General features: G+C 39.5%; 1 protein-coding gene across 6 annotated transcripts in view; it reads left to right on the top strand.

Annotated features, from left to right (window-relative positions):
- The window catches only part of Spec2 (CDC42 small effector protein Spec2), a 155,274-nt gene that overhangs the window by 99,591 nt on the left and 38,347 nt on the right, over positions 1-17,336 (top strand). Inside the window, exon 1 of one of the 6 annotated variants that reach the window (XM_069844623.1) lies at positions 4,490-4,646. The exons of the other annotated variants lie outside the window; for them this stretch is intronic. The gene's annotated coding sequence lies outside the window, so the exon portion shown is untranslated. Of the gene's footprint in view, positions 1-4,489; positions 4,647-17,336 lie in introns of those variants that run through there. 6 annotated transcript variants of the gene reach the window in all.

Here is a 17,336-nt window from a genome sequence, read left to right as displayed (position 1 = left end):
AGCTTCTTTCTGAGTATCGCTCTTAAATATTCCGAACGATTTTTAAATCCTGCATTGTTAAAACTGATTATTTAAAATTTACATAAATAGGGCAGGCGTGTAAGCGGAAATGATGGGGTTTATAAATTAAATACAAGTTTTTTTTTAACTTTCTTGCTGCTTATCTCGAAAACAAAGCATTTGAGGAGAGGAAATAATTTTGAATGGACGTTTCTTCGTTTGTAGGGGGAAAACAATGACATTATTTTGATTTGGGGAGGTTGCCAAGGTAACGTGAATGTGAACTTTTTTTTTAAGAGAACCCGAACTTTTGTTTATAAGATTCTGAATTTAACGCAGAAAAAACTTTTATCGGAAAAATTTTTGTCAAATCCCTTATTTTTGTAAAATATTTAACAAAATTTGAAAAAAAAAATCATCATCAATAACAGTCTTGGATTAAGCCTCCTGGCCTGTTCCACTTCCAGAAGAAAGTTGATCTTTCCATCTCTTCCTTGGTCTTCCGATGTCTCGTTTTCCATGAGGTGTATAGTCCAATAGTGTCTTGGGTAACCTATTGTTGGGCATTCTTAATACATGTTCACACCAGTTGTTGCGGTAAGATTCTATAGTATCCGTAATGGCGGTGATATTCAATTCTGCTCGGATGTCAGCGTTCCTTTTATGGTCGTAAAGAGTATATCCTGCAAGAGGTCTTAGCAATCACATTTCAGCAGCTTCTATTCTTCTAAGTTGCCCTTTCGTTAATGACCATGTCTCTGATCCATATAGTAATGCCGGGACTGCCATAACTTTATAGAATTTCAAAATTGTTTCTGGTCGAACTTTATTTAATAGAGTTGTCCATAACAGTTGCTGAAATTTGGCAAGTTTAATATCTACGTCCCTGGAGTTTATATAAGAAAGATTGCAGCCAAGATAGTTGAATGTGTTGACTTGTTCTATACAATTATTATTGACTGCAATTTTGGATCTTACATGATTCTTTCCTTGGAAGGCCATGATTCTGGTTTTATTTATAGATATATTTATAAAAAAAATAGTTCACTAATATCCTTTACTTCGAAAGGTTGTAGTAATCTTAGAAATCTTTCCCCCTACGGTGGCTAAGTGGTCAAACCATCAGCCTGTTACGCAGACGGTCCGGGTTCGGTCGAGCCTGGAATTTTTCTGTAGTAATCTCACTATAGGTTTTGATTTATCTAAAGAAAATCGAAACTCTAGTGGGATTTAATTGACTATTACACGATTAGAAGAAATAGAGTAAGTTTCTCTAATACAATAAAATATTAATTGACTTACTAAAATGCTAAACTCTCTTGAAAATGTATTATTGTACCATGTAATCATTAGAAATATTCCGCTAGGTGGCAGTAGTGTGTTATGATTAACTGTTCTCTTGGTGCCAGTTGTGCCATTTATATTGAGTATATTGAATATCGTACAGTCGGTGAACACAAATTTGTGCAATTGGCCAAGTCAAGTGATACATATATATTAAACAGAGACGTAAAAACATTGAAATTGTATCCGAAACAATCAACAACATTAAAATTAAAATGTCATATTTCTAGATTAAATAAGAAGCTAAGAAAAGGTTCTTTTGTATGGAAAAACTAAACTATGGAAAATGGCGTTAAAATAAAATTTGTACACTTACGGTCTTAGTAATAAAAACTCTATATACAGACGTTTAACTGTCTTATACTTATACAATGAGTAACTCGTTTATAAGTCGTGTGTAAATTCCTTACTAATAATCACTACAAACGTCGTGTATAACAGTACAACTGTTACACAGCTACGTCATAGTTTCGTCATTACTTCGTTACGAAAAGTAATAGAATATCTGAGGTTCTCTATTGCATCCGGTAGAGCGCTCTAGTGTGGCGTGTTTAGTATCGATAGTACAACTAGCTCTAATCGATACCACACTATATTTTTGTCAAAGAGTACAAGCTACAGCAATATTATTCTAATTATTCTGTGCTCTTTGGTTTGTTCTTCTTTGGTTACTAGGCAACCATCATCATAAAATGACAGTCGATACAAACAGCTGTTAGAGGGGCGGCCATTTTTTTTTTGTCTATATACAACGCTTAAACAAGGGGTTTCGTGTATATAACTACTGCAAAGCAATTCCCATTGTATAGTTACAGCCTGTTTATACGTCCATAGCTTCTGCATGGTTTATTAGTAAAGATTTCTGTCTCAACTCTACATAAGTCTCGTATAAAAACTGTACACAGTTTATTAGTAAGACTGATATACTACACCCCCTCCTCAAAAAAATAACATGTATATAATTTAATTATAATCAAATGTAATATACAATTTTAAAGAGGGAAAATCGAAGAATGAATTGGAAAAAAAAAATATATATATATAATTATTTTCCGCCCAAAATCCGTAAATTTATGAAGAAAAAGCGTTAAAATTGGAACTTGTATACCCCTTCTCAAAAAATCGGAAAATTAAAATGGATACAATTTTAATATGTGCGTAAAAAATATGGTTTATTTAATGACGCTCGAAACTACCGAGGTCATATCAGCGTCGCCGATGTGCCGGAATTTTGTCCCGCAGTTCTTCTTTTACATCCCAGTAAATCTACTGACATGAGGCTGTCGCATTTAAGCACACTTAAATAGTGGGATCGAAACCGCAACCTCGGGCATAGGAGACCAACACTACCTACTGCGCTACACAGGCCGATATATTCGTGTGTTTATTTAAAGATGAAAAATCAAAGAAGGGATAGAAAAAAAAATATATGTTTTTCCCTGCCTAATATCAGTAAATTGATGAAGAATTGGCGTTGAAATTAGAACTTGTATACCCCTTCTTCTAAAAAAAAAAATCGAAAAATTAAAATGGATACCATTTGAATGTAATTGTATGTGATATAATCATTTTGAGAGAAATTAAGCAAATTCAAAAAGTAAAGGTATAATTTCGCGTCTAAAATCAGTAAATTTATTAAAAATCAGCGTTAAAACTTCTATACACCTTCTTAAAAAAAATCGAAAAAATTAAAATGGATACAATTTTAGTATAATTATTTGTGATATACCATTTTAAAGAAATAACAATTAAAGAAAAAATTGGAAAAATAAAAAGAAAATGTATAATTTCCCGTTTAAAATCATTAAATTTATGAATATTAAGGTTTAAAATTAAAACTTGTATACCCCTTCTCAGAAAATGGAAAAATGGAAATGGTTACAGTTTCAGTAGTCATATGTGTTATTAGTACATTATGCAACGAGCCTATAATGATAGTAATTAAGAAGCGTGTATGGATGTTTATGAAACGAGCGCAAGCGAGTTTCATAATTTTCATACGAGCTTCTTAATTACCATTATAGGCGAGTTTCATACGACTTTTTATGCTCGACCATATTTCTAACTTGAAATTATTCAGATGTATACATTTTATTTGTATCTGACAAGATCGGAAGTGACCTTGTTCTAGGTCGTGAATTGTGAGATGTGCGCAGACACGAAAGTATTTATTTTTTCCGAGGAACAATAATGTCATTGACCTTGATATAATCCCGTTAAACTTGATATAACCTTGATTATTGAATTCGACATTGAAAAACGAGATGACAAATTGAATTTATTTGAATGTTATTTACAATTAACGCTAATTGTTACAGTAACAGAATATAACCTTCTGCGACAGTATTGGATTTCAGCCTCCGTGACTTTTCGTTAATTCTCTTTCGATTGCATATCCGAGAATAATTGATACTTGCGGTTTTATAACGGTACAAAGCTGACTTCTTATTGGCTGAACACCTGTAAGCTGAGTTGTGATTGGCTGAACACGTGTACTTTAATGAGTAGGTGTACTTTAATGACATGCATTAAAGGACTGCTACCAGGTGTATAACTATTACATTTCGGCATGGTCGAGCATAAACTATTTTAAAGAGGGGAAACCAAATAATATATTGGAAAACTAAAAATAAATCAAAGTTTTCAGCCAAAATCCAGTTCCATTCCTCCTTAAAACGAATCTTTCCTATAGTAGGCTCGCCCTCAAATATCCAAGACCACATGCGAAAACCAAGCATTATATAAAATGCAGTGACACGGACCGTACTGAAAACCACGGGCCCAGTCCCTGTAATGTTACACGTAAACCTGCATTTGGAGTCGGTCGTCACCATTGACAGTTGAAGTTGACGTAGCGCTGGATCTTATATTATATTTCCATATCTTAAATTTTCTGTCGAATGATCTTTCATCGTAGACCTGGTCCTCTCGTGCTGTAAGTTTTGTTTATGAATATGAACATAAAATGATTTGAAGGGAGTCCGGTTCCGAACTGTGTGTTTCCGACGGATGGGGACATGACTCAGAACCGTTCTGATGTCACAACACGCGTTTTGTGTTTCTCGTGCAATATTGGTGTGCTACATACTGGGAATCGCCTTATCACAATAGAGATAGCTCTGTTCGATGATTAACACCACACTGTCAAGATAGTATCAGTTGAGAGCATCACAGCTGGCCTATAAGACGAGCCCCTTCCAGTACCGAAATAACAGTGCGAAGCTGACATTGGTATTTGAAGCAAGGTCTACTTGTACGAGGCATAGGCCTAATTGTGTTCATTCCACAGGCATCTCTTAAAGGTAAGATTCATTTCCGAAATCATATTATTACTACATCGACTATTGATCAGATTTTTTATATTCGACCGATATTGGAGAAAAGATGCGAGTATAAGGGTACAGTACATCAGTTATTCATAGATTTCAAAAAGGCATATGACTCTGTTACGTGGGAAATTTTGTATAATATTCTTATAGAAGTTGTTATTCCCAAGAAATTAGTTCGATTAATGAAAATGTGTCTCAGTGAAACGTACAGCAGAGTCCGTATAGGCCAGTTTCTGCCGAATGATTTCCCAATTCACTGCGGGCTAAAGCAAGAAGATGCACTATCACCTTTACTTTTTAACTTCGCTCTAGAATATGCCATTAGGAAAGTTCAGAATAACAGGCAGGGTTTGGAATTGAACGAGTTACATCATCTTATCTATGCGGATGATGTGAATATGTTAGGAGAAAATCCACAAACGATTAGGGAAAACACGGAAATTTTACTGGAAGCAAGTAAAGAGATAGGTTTGGAAGTAAATCCCGAAAAGACAAAGTATGTGATTATGTCTCGTGACCAGAATATTGTACGAAATGGAAATATAAAAATTGGAGATTTATCCTTCGAAGAGGTGGAAAAATTCAAATATCTTGGAGCAACAGTAACAAATATAAATGACACTCGGGAGGAAATTAAACACAGAATAAATATGGGAAATGCCTGTTATTATTCGGTTGAGAAGCTTTTGTCATCCAGTCTGCTGTCAAAAAATGTGAAAGTTAGAATTTATAAAACAGTTATATTACCGGTGGTTCTGTATGGTTGTGAAACTTGGAGACTCTTACTTTGAGAGATTAAGGGTGTTTGAGAATAAAGTTGTTAGGAAAATATTTGGGGCTAAGAGGGATGACGTTACAGGAGAATGGAGAAAGTTACACAACGCAAAACTGCACGCATTGTATTCTTCATCTGACATAATGAGGTTTGAAAATAAGACACTACCTACATTAAAATCTCATGGACTGTTTATGGTGGACTACGCAAAGAAAGTCAAGTTTAACGTGTTTAACAGTGTGGACAAAGTGCTAAATGAAATTAGCATTAACATGTTCAATCAACATGTTGGGATGTTAATGGTAAACAATTCAACGGTTAACATGCTGTTGTTGAATGTTTATTAGTGGAGACGAGCCTTAAGATAAACACAAAATGAGGAAACAGTTACATTTGAGTCCTTCTGGCAACGTTGGAAAACGTCACATTTTCACGAAAGTCGTGGAGTTTAGAGTTGTTTTTTTCAGCAAAGCCTTCGCGTCCTTCAGGCTGTGGGGTGGGGGAATGAGTCAGTCGGTCTGGCTAACGACATGCATGACGGATGTCAGAACAGGATGCGGCAAACAAAGCGGTCCGCTCTCAATTCTAATACGGCTTTTCATTGACAACACCGCGTTTCAAAGGTTGTAGATACCTTCGTCAGGTGAGAGAGTTGTTAGCTGTCGCTACGAGGAACTACAGTGCGGTGGAAATCTCTTGACGTTTGGGGCGTGTTTACTTGTACGGCAATAGCCAGTAGCAGCAGCGCTGGGGCAGGGCATAGTTGCGCCACAGGGTCAGATAAAATGCAGCATATAAAAAAGGGTCCCTGTTTTGTGGGCATAGTTGCGCCCCGTTCCCATCAGGTAGAGAAAAGGGCATGGCATAGTTGCGCCCCGTTCCCTTCAGGTAGAGAAAAGGGCATGGCATAGTTGCGCCCCGTTCCCTTCAGGTAGAGAAAAAGGCATGGCATAGTTACGCCCCGTTCTCTTCAGATAGAGAAAAAGGCATGGCATAGTTGCGCCCCGTTCCCTTCAGGTAGAGAAAAAGGCATGGCATAGTTGCGCCCCGTTCCCTTCAGGTAGAGAAAAAGGCATGGCATAGTTGCGCCCCGTTCCCTTCAGGTAGAGAAAAAGGCATGGCATAGTTGCGTCCCGTTCCCTTCAGGTAGAGAAAAAGGCATGGCATAGTTGCGCCCCGTTCCCTTCAGGTAGAGAAAAAGGCATGGCATAGTTGCGTCCCGTTCCCTTCAGGTAGAGAAAAAGGCATGGCATAGTTGCGCCCCGTTCCCTTCAGGTAGAGAAAAAGGCATGGCATAGTTGCGCCCCGTTCCCTTCAGGTAGAGAAAAAGGCATGGCATAGTTGCGCCCCGTTCCCTTCAGGTAGAGAAAAAGGCATGGCATAGTTGCGCCCCGTTCCCTTCAGGTAGAGAAAAAGGCATGGCATAGTTGCGCCCCGTTCCCTTCAGGTAGAGAAAAAGGCATGGCATAGTTGCGCCCCGTTCCCTTCAGGTAGAGAAAGAGGCATGGCATAGTTGCGCCTCCTTCCCTTCAGGTAGAGAAAAAGGCATGGCATAGTTGCGCCCCGTTCCCTTCAGGTAGAGAAAAAGGCATGGCATAGTTGCGCCCCGTTCCCTTCAGGTAGAGAAAAGGTCATGACCTACTTGCGCCCCGATGAAATAGGTAGAGAAAAAGACACTACGGAAACTCGAGCCTCGTAATCAATCAACCTTATTGATTTCTTATTCGATTTATATTCATTCAGTCTTTCTAATAAACCGTGTATAGTTTTTATACTAGACTTATGCAGAGTTGAGACAGAAAACTTTACTAATAAACCATGCAGAAGCGATGGACGTATAAACAGGCTGTAACTATACAATGGGACTTGCTTTGCAGTAGTTATATACACGAAACCCCTTGTTTAAGAGTTGTATATAGGGAAAAAATGGCCGCCCTCTAACAGCTGTTCGTATCGACTGTCATTTTATGATGATGGTTGCCTAGTAACCAAAGAAGAACAAACCAAAGAGCACAGATTAATTAGAATAATATTTCTGTGGCTTGTACTCTTTGACCAAAATGTAGTGTGGCAATCGATTAGAGCCAGTTGTACAATCGATACTTCACACGCCACACTAGAGCGCTCTACCGGATGGAATTGAGAACCTCAGATATTCTATTATCTTTCGTAACGAAGTAATGACGAAACTATGACGTAGCTGTGTAACAGTTGTACTGTTATACGCGATGTATGTAGTGATTATTAGTAAGGAATTTACACACGACGTATAAATGAGCTACTCATTGTATAAGTATAAGACAGTTAAACGTCTGTATATAGAGTTTTTATTAGTAAGACCGATTATCGATACCGTTAAAATGAACACATGAAGTTGGCAGTACTTTATTAACTGTTTTTATATTGTTTATGCAGTGATTATCAATAGCCTACCGTTAAAATGAACACCATGAAGTTGGCAGTACTTTATTAACTGACATATTCAAATGAATGAGCCGTTGGAATATGGGGCCTTAGCAGTCTATTATTAGTGATTTTCACACCGCCTGTGGCGTATAGTGAGGTTAATTTAAAATGAATGTTAAGTTTAGTGAAAAGGGTGAAGAGTTAATAATTGATAATGGTTCTAAGTTTCAATTTTCGAAACCCTGTACCGTAGGGTTAAGATATCGATGTACAAAAAAATGCAGTTCATTTATTGTGTGTGATCAATAAAAAAAATGTTATTTTGTGCGAGATCGTGCGTATTTGCTTGTTTTCCGCACAGAACCAATACGCGGTAAGTGTGAAATACCACATTCAGTATTCCCAACGTAACACACATAACAATTTCCCTCTTCTTACCGCTTAAGTGCGACATTCATTTTACTGCTTTAGGCTTTTAACATATTATTTTTAGAGAAGTTTAACATAGTAATACTTATAAATTGGAAACTTACCACTGCAATTTCACCTAAATTGCAATGTTAATTATTGTTTTTAAATATTTGAAAAAAATTAAGTAAAGTCTACTACTCCACGAAACTTATTGCATTCCTGATACAAGTAACATTAAGGAAGCCGTGAAAAAATCAACAAGATTCCAGATGCCGATGCATTATGTTATATAAATAATATTGTTAAAATATTAAAATGAAAAATAAATCATTACATAACCTTACCGTTTGTTTTAAGTTCGCATTTATAGACTGGGGGAAAAAAAAAGACAGACGTATATCACGGCCTGTTGGAGTATAGCAAACACAGAAAACATTTTATAGCAACAATGTTGAAGAAAGATATTTTGGTTTTCCGAAGTTGCCGTCATTAAACAGAAACCAACATGGACATTTCATTGTAACTAATTAGAAATTCGTCTTTGAGGTATGTAATAAACGATCTTCGCACAAAATAATGTACGATACACGAGCGGTATGTTTGTTTTCATGTTCTCGGAAATTAAAAAAGCTCAACTACGTTTCGCTTTTTCAATCTTTTCCTCGACCATGAAAACGTCAACATACCGCTCTTGTAACGCATATCACTATTAAATAGCAAAATTGATCATACGCTAGGCCTTCATGATTTCAACGCAGCTATCACTGTAATATTTTAACCCTAGATGGACCAAGGGAGGGTCAATTTATGTCCACACTTTTTTAAAACTATTGCTATTATAGTATAGAACATGTTCAGACCATGGTATTCTCATTTTGTGTCAGAAATAGTATAAAGTTTATGATCCAATAAAGAAAATCAAGTTTTTTTAGTTGAAAACCTAATTATACGGACCAAATTTCAAAGTGGTCACAAAATAACCCTCCCTTGGTCCAACTTGTAACAATTTTTTTTTTTCGAAATTATAAATGTATGTTACAACAAAAAAAAGTTAATCCATGGCGCTACAGCCCATGAAGGGCCAAGACCGACCAACTGGCAGCTGGTTTCACGTCCACATGCCGAAGCAGAGGTGGACGATCATCCATCCAGAATGGAGGTATCGTGTGGTTAGCAGGATGATCCCCTCAGCCGTTATAACTGGTTTGTGAAACCGGATTTTAGCTACCTATCGTAGCTCCCTAAGTGCATCACGATGCTGGGTGGGCACCGATCCATACACTGGTCGAAATTTCATGAGAAAATTTCTTCCCCCATGAGAACTCGGAACTAGCGCCATTCCGTAACGCGAGTCCTAGGCACGATGCCTTAGACCACGACGCCATGGCGCGGGACTATGTTACAACAATGAACTTATTGTAACAATGTACTTATTTGGAAACCAACATTGTATTACGAGGCGCGTCCATAAAGTAACTTTCCCACTCGTCCCATAGCTAGCAAACCATATGTTGCGCAAAGCGACTGCGCGTAAATGATAGAGTAATGTCCTGGCATGGCGCATGCGCTAGCGGAACTTCCCGAGTGGTCTCAGTAGCTTCGTTGCATTGGTTGAAGACGCTCCTATTCCAGCTCCCGCTGCGTGTGAAGTGCGATCAATGATAAAGTTTTTGAATCCATAGGGCATAGCGCCGATTGAAATTTATCGTCAGCTGTGCCAGGTCATGAGCAAGCAGATGGTGTGTCGCTGCTGTAGACAATTTACAGCAGGACGCCAAAATGTGCATGATGAGGAGCGCAGTGGGACGCCAACCATCATCACAGACGACCTTGTGGAGCAACGCACCATCTGCTTGCTCATGATGTTAGGCCCATAGACCTGGCACAGCTGGCGATCAATTTCAATCGGCGCTATGCCCTGTTCATTCAGAAACTTTTTCACTGATAGCACTTCACACGCGTCGGGAGCTGGAATAGGAGCGTCCATCTTCAACCAATGAAACGAAGCTACTGAGAGCACTCGGGAAGTTCCGCTAGCGCATGCGCCATGCGCTTCGCGCAACATATGGTTTGCTGAACATCTGTACGAGTGTAAAATGACTTTAGTTGGTTCCATGAAAAATAATCGCAAACATATTCCTGAAGAACTGAAACCATAACTGGAAGAGAATTGCACTCAAGAAAGTTCGCATTCACTGACCCTGCATCTGGAAAATCACCTGTCATGTTAGTGCCGTATATTCGTAAACCTAAGAAGAACCTAATCATGCTGTCATCACATAAAGATGCCAAATTTTCTGAAGATGGAAAAAAAAAAATCAGATATAAATTTAATCTATAACTCAACCAAAGGCTCTGTTGACACCATAGATCAAATGGCCAGAATGTATACTGCTAAGAGAGGTACCCGTCATTGGCCGCTATCAGTATTTTACACCCTAATTGATATTGCGTGCATAAATACTTATACATTGTACATTATGACTTTCCCAGACTGGTACAAAAAGAAAACAAACAGGCGGCGCTTTTATCTACAGAAACTGGGGTTACAACTAATCAAACCAAACGTGGAACATCGTGCTGCAACCATAATTGGAATGCAGACCAATATCATTATGTCAATGGACGCCATCCTCAAGAATAAAATCACCAAAACAACCCAGAATCAGCAGCAGCCATCAGGGAAAGGGAGGTGCTATACATGTAGCAAACAGTGTAGCACCAAGAGTGAAAAACTAAACAAATTAGCAAAAACAACCATTGTTTGTGGAAAATGCAACTTGTATGTGTGTGGAAAACACAGTCAAAGGACAAACATACGCTGTGAGTGTGTGAATGAGGTGGATGAATCTGAATGAAGATGTGATTGATGTATAAGAATTTGTTCAAGCATTAACTTTCAATAATTAATTTAATTTGACAATTTTCAAGATATCAAAAAATATTTGTTTCTTAAAATAATTATTTCTTACTTAAATCACTCAATAAAACATAATACTTACGCAAAAATTGTAAATATAACCATAAAGGCAAAATATAATGGTGGACATTAATTAACCCTCCCTTGGTCCAGCGTGTTACCAAAAAAAGCTTGGTCCATCTAGGGTTAAGTAATTTATTTATTTTATGACAATCACTTTCGTGTGTACTGTGCTCATCGGGGCGCAACTATGCCATGTCCATCCTGCTACCTGATTTCTTCGGGGCGCAACTACGCCCTGTCCATTCTGCTATCTGATTTCTTCGGGGCGCAACTATGCGATGTCCTATCTGCTACCTGATTTCTTCGGGGCGCAACTATGCCATGTCCCATCTGCTACCTGATTTCTTCGGGGCGCAACTATGCCATGTCCATTCTGCTACCTGATTTCTTCGGGGCGCAACTATGCCATGTCCCATCTGCTATCTGATTTCTTCGGGGCGCAATTATGCCATGTCCCATCTGCTACCTGATTTCTTCTGAACGCAACTATGCCATGTCCCATCTGCTACCTGATTTCTTCGGGGCGCAACTATGTCATGTGCAATCTGCTACCTGATTTCTTCGGGGCGCAACTATACCATGTCCCATCTGCTACCTGATTTCTTCGGGGCGCAACTATGCCATGTCCCATCTGCTACCTGATTTCTTCGGGGCGCAACTATGCCATGTCCCATCTGCTACCTGATTTCTTCTGAACGCAACTATGCCATGTCCCATCTGCTACCTGATTTCTTCGGGGCGCAACTATGTCATGTGCAATCTGCTACCTGATTTCTTCGGGGAGCAACTATACCATGTCCCATCTGCTACCTGATTTCTTCGGGGCGCAACTATGCCATGTCCCATCTGCTACCTGATTTCTTCGGGGCGCAACTATGCCATGTCCCATCTGCTACCTGATTTCTTCAGGGCGCAACTATGCCATGTCCCATCTGCTACCTGATTTCTTCGGGGCGCAACTATGCCATGTCCCATCTGCTACCTGATTTCTTCGGGGCGCAACTATGCCACGTCCCATCTGCTACCTGATTTCTTCGGGGCGCAACTATGCCATGTCCCATCTGCTACCCGATTTCTTCGGGGCGCAATTATGCCATGTCCCATCTGCTACCTGATTTCTTTGGGGCGCAACTATGCCATGTCCATCCTGCTACCTGATTTCTTCGGGGCGCAATTATGCCATGTCCATCCTGCTACCTGATTTCTTCGGGGCGCAATTATGCCATGTCCATTCTGCTACCTGATTTCTTCGGGGCGCAGTTATGCCATGTCCCATCTGCTACCTGATTTCTTCGGGGCGCAACTATGCCATGTCCCATCTGCTACCTGATTTCTTCGGGGCGCAATTATGCCATGTCCCATCTGCTACCTGATTTCTTCGGGGCGCAACTATGCCATGTCCCATCTGCTACCTGATTTCTTCGGGGCGCAACTATGCCATGTCCCATCTGCTACCTGATTCCTTTGGGGCGCAACTATGCCATGTACATCCTGCTACCTGATTTCTTCGGGGCGCAATTATGCCATGTCCATTCTGCTACCTGATTTCTTCGGGGCGCAACTATGCCATGTCCCATCTGCTACCTGATTTCTTCGGGGCGCAACTATGCCATGTCCCATCTGCTACCTGATTTCTTCGGGGCACAACTATGCCATGTCCATTCTACTACCTGATTTCTTCGAGGCGCAACTATGCCATGTTCATTCTGCTACCTGATTTCTTCGGGGCGCAACTATGCCATGTCCATTCTACTACCTGATTTCTTCGAGGCGCAACTATGCCATGTCCCATCTGCTACCTGATTTTTTCGAGGCGCAACTATGCCATGTCCCATCTGCTACCTGATTTCTTCGGGGCGCAATTATGCCACATCCCATCTGCTACCTGATTTCTTCGTGGCGCAATTATGCCATGTCCCATCTGCTACCTGATTTCTTCGTGGCGCAATTATGCCATGTCCCATCTGCTACCTGATTTCTTTGGGGCGCAACTATGCCATGTCCCATCTGCTACCTGATTTCTTCGGGGCGCAACTATGCCATGTCCCATCTGCTACCTGATTTCTTCGGGGCGCAACTATGCCATGTCGCATCTGCTACCTGATTTCTTCGGGGCGCAATTATGCCATGTCCCATCTGCTACCTGATTTCTTCGGGGCGCAATTATGCCATGCCTAGGCCTCCCAATTGACCGCGGGGCGCAAATGTGCCATACCGACACCGCTGCGTTGCCGCGTACGGGTATTCGTTGACGCCACTTGTAAAAATAATACGTGCGCTCGTACAATTTCTTCGTGACAGGGTGTCTACACGTGATTAGGTTGAATGACATTATTTTTCTGAATATATAGAAACAAGAAACTCATTTCTACGCCAAGTAGTTCGCATTTTATGCGTCTTAATCACGTCCAGCTGATTTATGATTTTTATGGTCTACCAGGAGTAATGTTTACACAGCTGTGTGCCGGTAAGAAAGCCTATCGAAGCATTAATGGCCAGTTCGTCCAAGAAATGTTTAATTTGGCTTAACTAGTGTTAAATTAACAGGCTGTTTATTTCTAACTTTTTGTTGATATATTTTCCATTTCTTTAACATCATTTTGTTTAAAACAACCAATACTTATAGTGAGGATCACGTAAGAGTAGTTCCTAAAAGGCTAATTTGGCAGTCTCTTCAGTGTTGCCAACTAATACCAGATATCGCCAAGACGGTAAAATCACAATGCCATATATAATAATAATAATAATAATAATAATAATAATAATAATAATAATAATAATAATCTATTAACAATTACGATGTCTTGCTTATTTACTTACTACATCTCATTTTTAAGTTGGGAGATGTTTTCTAAATTGTTCAATAATTTGTGAAAGAATAGGCCTATGGCAGTGATTCTGGTTTGAAGACGTTTTAATAACGAATTTTATAATATTACATTGACTAAGCTCTCCACCTTCACAAAACAGGCATTTATAAGTCATCAACCTGTAGGCTTCTGTCTGTGAGGAAGAAATGGATAGCAGCCACGTCAAGATATCTTCAGGAGGACAAACACAGCATTATTCTTTCCTGGATTACTAGGAAATAAGTGGAACAAAATCTCCGACATTGTCATTGGAAGAAGAAGAAGATAAAAGTAGCATTATTAAAACAATAAACAGATTAAGTTGGGATGGTCACGTCATAAGAAATGAACACCAGCTGATAGAAATTATATTATAGGCCTACTGTGTAGGTTGGATAAAAAAAGGGACCAAGAATGACATATGGACATTTTCTTTAAGATTGTTTGAACCAAAATGCAACACTGCTACAGTATTTAATCATAGTAATTTTGGCCCATAATATGTAACACATTTATATTTAAATATCCTAAGGGTGTTTGACAATAAGGTGCTTACGAAAATATTTGGGGCTAAGAGGGATGAAGTTACAGGAGAATGGAGAAAGTTACACAACACAAAACTGCACGCATTGTATTCTTCACCTGACATAATTAGGAACATTAAATCCAGACGTCTGAGATGGGCAGGGCATGTAGCACGTATGGGCGGATCCAGAAATGCATATAGAGTGCTAGTTGGGAGGCCGGAGGGAAAAAGACCTTTAGGGAGGCCGAGACGTAGATGGGAGGATAATATTAAAATGGATTTGAGGGAGGTGGGATATGATGATAGAGAATGGATTAATCTTGCTCAGGATAGGGACCAATGGCGGGCTTACATGAGGGCGGCAATGAACCTCCGGATTTCTTAAAAGCCAGTAAGTCAGTCAATCTTGTCAATTCTATTAGTTCTAGTATTAAACTTAAATAGTTAGTATGGATTTTATAAAAATTGAAAAATTGTAAATTTAAATTTATATATTCTTATTGCATAATAGACATAGGACAAATTGTATTATATACTTCTTAATTTCAATTCAGGAATCCGCCCCTGATCTCGAGTTCTACTCTTTCAGGGGCGAGCTAAAGTTTTTCTGTTTATATTATACTCGTATTTTGTTACAATTATTAGCAAAATAAATAAATAAACATGGATAGGGAATGTGATAAATATATAGTATAAAAAGACATTGGAAAATAGGAAAAAAAAAATCAGTGGAGAGAGATGGCTGGAAAAGTACAACTATTAGGTTCGTTCCAACAAGCGGTTCATGGATCAGTTCATGTACGGTTCCTGTACCATCTTATGCGCATGCGCTAGTCGAGCATCTGCTATGGGATTGAAACTGGACTGGACGCTGTTGGAACGCTTTCGCGGATCGTTATGTACTAAATCCAGAGATTCTATAACTGTGATCATCTTTGCTAAGAACGGGATGCATAATTATTATCGTTTCGCAGCTAATTCTAATTGCAGAAAATAGAATTTCGATCATTTTCTATAAAAAGATGAAAAAAAAATGTGGAAGGCAAGAATTCCGATAATTCAATGTCATGTACTGGGGGACTCTCATCTAAAAATAGTTCTTTTTTAATTATTAATGTATGTACGTTATTTATTATACTTTTAATCAAAGCTGCATGTTGAAATTTGCGACGAGTTTTACCTGGTGGCACACGTTGGTTGCGCCAATTTCGACGGTTGCCCTCTTCTTGTTCTGCCGCGCCGCCGGCAGAGGAGAAGTCGGTGGACAGATGCTGGGAGATCTTGTCCCCCGGTAGAGGAGATCTCTTCTCAGGGACCTTGTGGTTTTGTGGGCGTAAGATATAATGTGATATTCGTCATTCTCACGAAAAGAAAACAAGGAGTAAATTTCCACAAAGTGTATTTATTCGGCTCACGTCCCTTGCTTGAGTCCAAGCGACGGAATACTGGCTGTTGTCTTCCGTGTGATTTCGGCTTCTCGTCTAACGCCAGTTTAAAATCGCTGCTGTCACTTTTTAAGTAAATCACAAAGCTAAAAAGTGCGAAATCTACACTTTATCACTTCGATCGGCTGGAAAACTGAGAATGATAAGATATACACGATCGGAACAAGTGCCGGAAATATTATTAATACTCACGCGATCGGCTCACAGGCCGTAGACTATATAAGTGAGTAAACACGCCACTGGCCGGCAGTCTTCTGACCAAACACACGATCGGCTCACTGGCCGGTGATATTCTGAGAAAATACACGCTCGGCTCACAGGCCGGTAACCGTCTCGGGGGGAACACACGATCGGCTCACGCCCTTTTAAATACTCACTAAGGTGACGCGCTCACCAGACGCTACTATTGTTTGCCAGATTCAAACAACGCTACCAGCGCGTTCCTAGACAGGAAAAACCCCTTTATGCTATACTAAAGTTCAGTAACCTACCTCGCGTCTACTGGTTTTAAATGTGTTAGGCGCCTGTCAGACTGAGTGAATAAAGAGCCTATTACGCGCTTCGCTGATCCCCGTGGCGTAGGTTAAACAAACATCTCAAAGAAATATAGAAATATCTCAAATGAAACTATACTATAACTTATATAGGAGAAAAAATATCTTACTATCGCCGGACCACCCGACTACAGCTTCAAATTGTAATTAACTGTTTCAATACCCAAATAGTTTCCATTCCCTTTCTTTCTGGCGAAAATTTAAATTAAATCTCTAGTTTTATTATTCGTCTGTACTGTCACTTTTCATCTTTAACCTCACTGATGTGAACAGTCGATCACGTCTTTCTTCAGTATCCAGGAGACGTTGGTGAGCTTATGCGCATGCGCGTCTCTCGTACTTTTCCGTACATGCCTCAATCCACGGACTATTTCTGACCGTTCCGAACCCGTGTCAAAAGCTTGTTGGAACGCCCGACTGCAGTACATGTTTCCGGTTCAGGACTGGTTCGGAGTTTGTTGGAACGCTTTTGCTGTACTGCGCATGCTCACGATGGTTACGGACGGTTCCTGACTGTTGTTGGAACGAACCTATTATTATTGGGCAAGCCTACACTGACCAAGGGCTGGAGTGGTATTGATTGACTTCAGTATACAATTCTTATCGTTGTTTCATAATCTTTCAATAGCCTCTTCTGCCTTATCTTATCTATCAGTTAATCTCAAAGAAAGAGCAATTTGTTGATTAAACGGAAATGCATTAACATTAAGTGTT

Source organism: Periplaneta americana, chromosome 2 (assembly GCF_040183065.1).
Source record: "Periplaneta americana isolate PAMFEO1 chromosome 2, P.americana_PAMFEO1_priV1, whole genome shotgun sequence".
Taxonomy (NCBI): Eukaryota; Metazoa; Arthropoda; class Insecta; order Blattodea; family Blattidae; genus Periplaneta; species Periplaneta americana.
This window is presented reverse-complemented; position numbering and strand designations above follow the sequence as displayed.